Source organism: Ornithodoros turicata, chromosome 4 (genome assembly GCF_037126465.1).
Source record: "Ornithodoros turicata isolate Travis chromosome 4, ASM3712646v1, whole genome shotgun sequence".
Taxonomy (NCBI): domain Eukaryota; kingdom Metazoa; phylum Arthropoda; class Arachnida; order Ixodida; family Argasidae; genus Ornithodoros; species Ornithodoros turicata.
In genome coordinates, this window is record NC_088204.1 from 79,107,014 (window position 1) to 79,115,101 (window position 8,088).

The following is an 8,088-nucleotide window of genomic DNA, read 5'->3' on the forward strand; positions in this document are numbered from 1 at the left end:
CGTTATTTGTTTAAACAACAATATATTTCGACCTCCATTATATGGGAAGACCCAGCCTCATGTTGCAGCGACTCCAGCAAGCTTCGCTTTCCGCACAACCAAACAAACCCACATTTGCGGCCCAGAAACGGCTGTGCGCAAGCGGCACGCACCTGCGCCTAGGCAACGCATATAAGATGCGGGTAGCAAGCAGCTTATCACCGCCGCTGTGGCCTTGTGGTACAGAGCGTCCGCTCAGCGCGCGGGAGGTGGCAAGTTCGAAACCTCGTTCGAAATCCACCGCTGGGTACCCACCGGTAAAATGGGTACAGATACCCACCCTATCTGGCGCTCGGTTCCCAGGGAACGGTATCTGGAGGAAGCCTCGTACATATCGGGCCCCCGCCCGACGGATAACGAACGGATAACGGTGAGCCAGCGAGTGGAGTTGCATGTATGTACTTGACCGTGGATCGCAAAGACCGCGGTCTGTAGCTCCCGGGGCTTCTTTTTCACGAAAAAAATTTTTTTTTCATCATTGGTTTTTCTGGTGCGTGCAACTCCTCAAACAGTGCATGGTCTCAAACAGATTGAACGAACTAGGGAGCCATAGAGGGTCATCACTCCGGGCGATTTTTCGAGGCGCAAATTATCGACAGAGAGAGAGAAAAAAAAGTTCGGAATAAAAACAGTATAATTCTGTTTATCACTTGAAAAAAATCTCAACTTTTCTTTTTTTTACGTTGGGCGCTCTTGGAACAGTCTTCTGGGCGTCTCAAAGAGACTGAGGCGATTGAAGCAAGGTTCGATTTTGCACGCCTGTGTATAAGATTGTATCCTATGTGCTTCAGGCAATAGAATGCGTGCGTTGAAGCCACCGAAGCGCAGAGCGCGTTGAGCCGCTCGTATTAACGTACACTGTTCTGAAATCCTATTTAGCATCGTGATCTACAGCGATCCAGTATTGCCGTAATATTCGTTTATTAACGCATATTTATTTGCGATTATATGCCAGTCACTCTGCAGGTAGTGTCGGCTTCCCCGCGTCCGACATATCTTGTTGGTCGGGCTCCGCTCGCGTCCTTTTCGCCGTCCTCAACTGAGAAGCATATCGCGCGCGCTGCTCTTCCATTTTCTTGCGCCAACGCCCTTCGACCTGCGCAATGCGTTGATCGTACTCCAAACCCTGCGCCAGCATCTTCCTCTCTTGTTGAACGAGTTGTTCGCGAGTGTCGTTGACCAACTTTTGCAGGTCCTCGCAACGTTGTTGCCACGCCTGTTCCGACAGTTCCAAGTCCTTTTGTAAAGATTCTACCTGAACCTGAGTCTCTTTTAATTTCTCAACAAGCCGCGTGCGCTCAGCCATTGCAATTTTAAGGCTTGCGTTCTCTTGTTTCAGAAGTTTCTCGTTGTCGGTCATCATCTTGTCGCGAAGTTGCAGATGGTCGACTGCTTCTTGGTGCCTACGGCGTTCAAACATCAGCTGACTCGTGATGTGTCTCCAGCGATGTACGGCTTCTTTCACTTCATCTAGATCAAGTGGGAATACTGACTCGTGTTTGTTGTCAGTTGACATGGCGCTAGACACACAAACTTGATGTAAAATATGCCACACAGAGCGCTTGTTTCCAAGCGTGGTGGCGTGGTCTGCTATATCGTGTCGTCTGCATTCGTGAAATCACGACGGGCAACATCGCGTACCCGTGACTTACAGAAAAAACGTCAAAACCGCCGTGTCGCTACAACACAGATCTCGCACAAGCGTACGTTTTCTCATTGACGTATTCGTATTATATATTATCATGTTATCATAAGAACCGCCAGAATGGGAGGAATGTGCGGCGTGCGGCTGCACCGTTGCGCCATCTGTCATTATTTGTCGAAAGTTATTTCTCGGACGCAAGAGTACGTTGTTTCGGGAAGTGGATCTTTTTTTTCTCTCTCTCTCCCTCTCTGTTTCCCCCCTTTTTTCAGTGAACAGTCGATCAAACCATTAGGTCATTAGTTTATTGCGAGTTAGACCATGAAACAATGTTACAGAAGCCCATCTGAGGTCTTGCGACAGATCCGACAGATGTCCAGCAGCAGCAGCAGGAGACAAGCTCAAAAGGCCACAGCAAAGTGAAGAAATCGAAAGCGACAACCACCGACATTGACACAGAAGAAATTGGATCAAAACCTGAAGTACAATGCGAGGAATGTAACAGGTGAGTCTTTATGGACGAAACCACTTTCGACGATCTAGAGGGAGCAGAGAAATCATATTTCAAGTGTAAAAGTTGTGTAAAGGCTGACAGTGCTTCTGGAACGCTAGGAGAACGAACGAACCAGCCTTCCGAGGCATAGAGTTCACAGAAACGGGAGGCAGAGCCGTAGGTGAGTGGCTAGCTTCAAAAATTGCCCCTTTTTTGGGCATAGTACCAGAAGAAAACCACAACCTGATGCCTTCCCGTGCAGGAACATGGCCGATGGGATACTTAGTAAAAACCCAGGATACTACAGGAATACCATGCTTACCTAGCACTGAATACCAGAGCATCATAACACCACATCGGGGACATCATCCACAATGCAACAGGTAACAATACAGTAAGAAGAGAGACAGTGATAGGCATGCCAAACATGCAGGTATCAAACGTGGGAAAATAGCAGGAAATCCAACAAAATGCTACCAGAGTAGACATGCACATTTAAGCACTTACCAAATCACCTCAGTTCGATCACAAATGAACGTGGGTGGGAAAAAACAGACAAGGAAAAGCAAAGAAAGGAGGAGAAATAGGATCCCTTATCAATGCAAACAAAATAGCTTCAGAAGAGCATGCTGACTGCAGTAACCCCGAACACGTGTATAAAAGTGGTCCTTAAAGGGCGAAAGCAAATAAACATTTGTGTGGTCTACGTGACGACAGGAGGTGAAGACCCAGCATGGAACCAACAATTATATACAGCGGCTTACAACATGATATCAATCAGCGGAGCAACAAAGAGGTCACGGTCATCCTCAGCGACTTCAACTGCCACCTTGCAGTGACAAGCGGACAACACCACTGCCAGCTGGAATAATATATAAAAGAAGCAGGCATGTACGCCAGCAAGAAACTGTGACAGTATTGTAAAAGCATGACAACACATACAAGAGAATGAAATCCAGTACTGAGGAATTGTTGACAACAATTATCCTCCAATAGGAATACTAAGTAATGTGTACGAGCTTTTCGCCCAAATTATAAACAGAAGGTTACGGGCAAGAAAACATAGTGCACGAATCAACGGAATGGATTACGACCCAGAAGGAGGTCCAGTGACAACATATTTATACTCATGCAGGCAATTGAATATAAACAGTTAGAAAACTCTTATCTATATACCCATACCTGGACCCGGGGAAAGCCTTATGATTGACATCTCGCAAGGCAAACTTTGGACAAACCTTCATCGCTACTTCAATGAAGACACCGTAACTCCGTTAAAGTATCCATACATAGACTATCACGTAATTTTCGAGCTTGGACAGCTTGTCTCAAACAAAGCGAAGACGACAGCAGCAGGGTTCCCACTGTATAGCCAACTCTTTTTTATCACCTCCTGAAAAGACTACACGGGAAAGGACCTCAACTTCGCCACCATTTCAACTACAGGGGGAAGAGGATATACACAGGTCTTTCATTTGCGGACGATGTAGTGCTCCTAGCAGGAATCTGCAGTGGACCTCCTATCAGTATAGGCACAAACATCACAAAAGAAGACTCACGGACTTTCAATACTGAAAAATCTAACTGAATGGGGTTCGATACACCAGAGGACTATAATCCCCATGTTTCCCTTCAAGGAAAACAAGTATTTAACGAGTAACAAGGGGAAGGTTGCGAGGTGTACGTAGGCTATGCCGCTGAAATTTGTCTGTCTAAGGAATTTGTGGAACCGAACGCCGCCGAGTTATTATGGATTACGATGTGTAATTGGATATGTAATTGGATGATCCCTGGTCCTTTTTCGGGGAGTTCGATACGAAGTGTAAATACGACCTGCGGTTGCTCCGTCGAAGACCTTGCTCACGGTGTGCTATAGTGCTAAAAATTACCGTGAGCACTTGGTTTCTCGACAGAAGAACAACGCAACAACGAAATCGACGCAGAACGCGAACACGAGCGAGAAACAGACGGACAGCAGTAACAGAAGCAGTAGCAGTAAAGTGGTAAAGTGAAGCACGAAGTGAAGGCTCAGATGACGCACAGCAGCGGCCGAAGCCGTAGCCAATGGCCGATACCGAAGCAACGGAAGTGGAATTCCAGCGCTGCCTATTGGAATGGAATATGTGCGAGTGAAAACAGACGCTTTTTCCTTTTGTAATAGCATCACTTCATTTTTTTTTTTTTTTTTAATATCTTAGTCCTAGAGGCTGCGGCCACTCTCTTGCGAAGGAGTTTGTGTCAAGCTCACCCTGTCACAAAACGAATAGGACGAGTCTACTCTGCAGCTTCTAAGCTGGAAGCGTGAAAAAACACGCGGAATCAAATATACCAAGATTCGACGAAGGCATACCTTGAGCTTGAGGGAACGATAACACACGAAGAAGTAGACAAGCCTCGTCTTGTCTACTTCTTCGTGTGTTATCGTTCCCTCAAGCTCAAGGTATGCCTTCGTCGAACCTTCACCAGCTCGCTTGCCTGCTCACCCTTATTTCATCTATATATCAAGATTATCGTGTCACTGGGGGCCTCCCGCGGCGCTGATTCAACGGGTCCAACCCACCAAACGAGCTTCTTCATTTTTCATCGATCAGAGCCCGCCTCCTCCGTCTTTCACCCTCTCCTGTCCCATTCGGCTGATACCCCGAGCCACCGTTCCCGAGCAAACTTTCTTCAAGCACCCCCCATACCTCGTTAATGATATCGAGAATTAAGTAGAAAACACGTGCATCGCGAATTTTGAATGTAATTGCGTAGCACAATTTTAATGAACATTTGTCGCACGAGGTGTTACGCTCAGGATTAATCGCCAAAACACCTGTGCAAATGCGATTTATCCGGAGAAGGCGCCTCACAGCGACCGAAATGAAGGCATACTTACCTGGTGCCGGGGCATCCCTGATCAACTAGGGGGATCCCCCAGGACGAGGCCTAACCATTGCACTGCGGTTGGGCTGACCCCTGCCACTACCCCAAACAGGGGCAGATGGGGCATGCTATTTTTGGTAGTGGGGGACTGCGTACGCGCTATCCCCCTCTTAATAAATCAAAAATAAGTTGTTATATTATGCCTCATGTTCCCCAGCTCGCTTGCTTCCTAGCTAGTTTTTCATTGCGATGATGCGGATATTGCCTGCACATCGTGGTCGGGGACTGTTCCAGTAACTCGACCACCATGACGTAGCCCGTTACCTGCAAAACAACTACGGACGCGTTTGACCTGCGGGGCGCAAGCGTGGCCTCTCTGCCCTGCACAAACACTTGCAGATATGATACCGAGTTACAGTGCAATCATGTCAGCGAGAGAGCTGTTTTTTGTCTTGTTTTTTTAGCTCGCGTCGTATTTTAAATTCAATTTCTGATATGATTATGACTGTGTGGTGTAAATTACTTCGCATGGTGCACCTTACTGGCCTACTTAACAGTTTTATAGGAAGAAAACTGGGTGTTAAAAATGAAACCGTAAATCTGTAAACCATTATGTAAACCGTAAAACTGCAAAACTAAACAAAGCACTGCATCGCCACCTGGGGAGCGAATTCTTGCAATGGCTTGAAGTATCAATACTTGTATATTCACCTATACTATTGTATTTCGTCTGTCGGATAAATGTCCTATTATTCGCCAACATTTCCTTTTGTAAAAATTTCTAAGCTAGCCGGATAGATGTCCGGATAGCGATAGCTTTCTGATCAGCGCCGCCTCTTGGAGATCCACTGAACTACTACTGCATGAATCTGTGCCCTCACCCCGAGTCGTGGCGCGCGGAATATTATTCACGTCTACAAACGGCATTGATCAGCTCGTGTAGTTCATACCCGTAAGCGAAAAGGAAAATGACAATGAAAAAATGGCTAGGAAAATGACGCCAACATTGATGACTTCCCAGCAAAATGACATGCATCAAACGAAACGGAAAAAAAAAAGAAAACGGGTTGGGTGCGCGGGAGGGGGACGTTCAGGGATTTTTTGAGCGCACACCGATGGCGTAGCCCTGAAAGGGGTAATCGGATTTTTGGTTGTGCATTCGGAAGAGAGAAGCGAGGGTGAAATTCTCCTCTCCTGTCTCCTTCTCTCTTTCTCGGTTGCACTTTCGGTTTCCGTAGAACTCCCGCCGAAACATTTTTCTGGCTACGCGCCACTGCCGTTATTTGTTTAAACAACAATATATCTCGACCTCCATTATATGGGAACACCCAGCCTCATGTTGCAGCGACTCCAGCAAGCTTCGCTTTCCGCACAACCAAACAAACCCACATTTGCGGCCCAGAAACGGCTGTGCGCAAACGGCATGCGCTTGCGCGTAGGCAACGCATATAAGATGCGGGTAGCAGGCAGCTTCGCACCGCCGCTGTGGCCGTGTGGTATAGAGCGTCCGCTCAGCGCGCGGGAGGTGGCAAGTTCGAAACCACGTTCGAAATCCACCGCCGGGTACCCACCGGTAAAATGGGTACAGGTACCACCCTACCTGGCGCTCGGTTCCCAGGGAACGGTATCTGGAGGAAGTCTCGTAAACCTCGCACCGCCGCCCGACGGATTCGGGTAACACTTCCCTACACGGGGAGCATATACGAGCCACAGCACCAAGCTTAGCAAGCTATAGGTCAACGGCAAAACTCTGCCAGCGAGTGAAGCTGCAATATTCACTCTCGTGAAGGTCGGTAGACTCCTTCCGACCATGAGAGGAAGAAAAAAAGAAAAACTATGGGCTTGACCGTGGATCGGCGAGGACCGCGGTCAGTAGCTCGCGAGGCTTCCTTTTTGCGAAAAAAAAAAAAACAAAAAAAAACAGTAATGTCTCCTCAGGCAGCCGCACGGTTGCATGGTTTCAAACAGATTGAACGTACTACATTAATAACGGACTATAGCAAAGCACTACCATATCACTAAGCTATCACCCCGGGCGATTTTTCGAGCTCTTGGAATGGTCTTCTGGGCGTCTCAAAGAGACGGAGGCGATTGAAGCAAGGTTCGATCCCGTGTGCTTCGGCAATAGAATGAGTGCGTTCAAGCCACCGAAGCTCAGAGCGCGTTGAGCCGCTCGTATTAACTCACACTGTTCTGATATCATCGTGATCTGCAGCGATCCAGTACTGCCGTAATATTCGTTTATTGACGCATATTTATTTGCGATTATATGCCAGTCACTCTGTAGATAGTGTCGGCTTCCCCGCGTCCGACGTATCTTGTTGGTCGGGCTCCGCTCGCACCCTTTTCGCCGTTCTCAACTGAGAAGCATATCGCGCGCGCTGCTCTTCCATTTTCTTGCGCCAACGCCCTTCGACCTGCGCAATGCGTTGATCGTACTCCAAACCCCGCGCCAGAATCTTCCTCTCTTGTTGAACGAGTTTTTCGCGAGTCTCGTTGACCAACTTTTGCAAGTCCTCGCAACGTTGTTGCCACGCCTGTTCCGACAGTTCCAGGTCCTTTTGTAAAGATTCTACCTGAACCTGAGTCTCTTTTAATTTGTCAACAAGCCGCGTGCGCTCAGCCATCGCAATTTTAAGGCTTGCGTTCTCTTGTTTCAGAAGTTTCTCGTTGTCGGTCATCATCTTGTCGCGAAGTTGCAGATGGTCGACTGCTTCTTGGTGCCTACGGCGTTCAAACATCAGCTGACTCGTGATGTGTCTCCAACGATGTACGGCTTCTTTCACTTCATCTAAATCAAGTGGGAATACAGACTCGTGTTTGTTGTCAGTTGACATGGCGATAACCGCAAGAAATGTGACGTAAAATATGCCCACACAGAGCGTTCGTTTCCAAGCGTGGTCTGCTCTATCGTGTCGTCTGCTTCGTGAAATCACGAGCGGCAACAGAGCGTACACTTGGATTACCAATAACCGTTAAAAACGACGTGTCGCTACAACACAGATCTCGCACAAGCGTACGTTTTCTCATTGACGCATTATTCGTATTA

The 8,088-nt window shown here is 47.6% G+C and overlaps 1 long non-coding RNA gene and 1 other non-coding gene across 3 annotated transcripts in view; both read left to right on the plus strand.

Moving 5' to 3' along the window:
• Positions 1 to 7,909, plus strand: part of LOC135392034 (uncharacterized) — a 28,466-nt gene extending 20,557 nt beyond the window's left edge. Inside the window, exons 2-5 of one of the 2 annotated variants that reach the window (XR_010422160.1) lie at positions 2,020 to 2,186; positions 2,294 to 2,355; positions 2,437 to 2,557; positions 7,700 to 7,909. This is a non-coding gene — a long non-coding RNA (uncharacterized LOC135392034). Of the gene's footprint in view, positions 1 to 2,019; positions 2,187 to 2,293; positions 2,356 to 2,436; positions 2,558 to 2,891; positions 3,202 to 7,699 lie in introns of those variants that run through there. The other variant, XR_010422161.1, reaches the window with a different exon arrangement.
• LOC135393620 (U1 spliceosomal RNA) lies at positions 5,045 to 5,208 on the plus strand. Its single transcript, XR_010422714.1, has one exon. It is a non-coding gene; the product is annotated as a U1 spliceosomal RNA (small nuclear RNA).
• Positions 7,910 to 8,088: the final 179 nt, after the last annotated feature.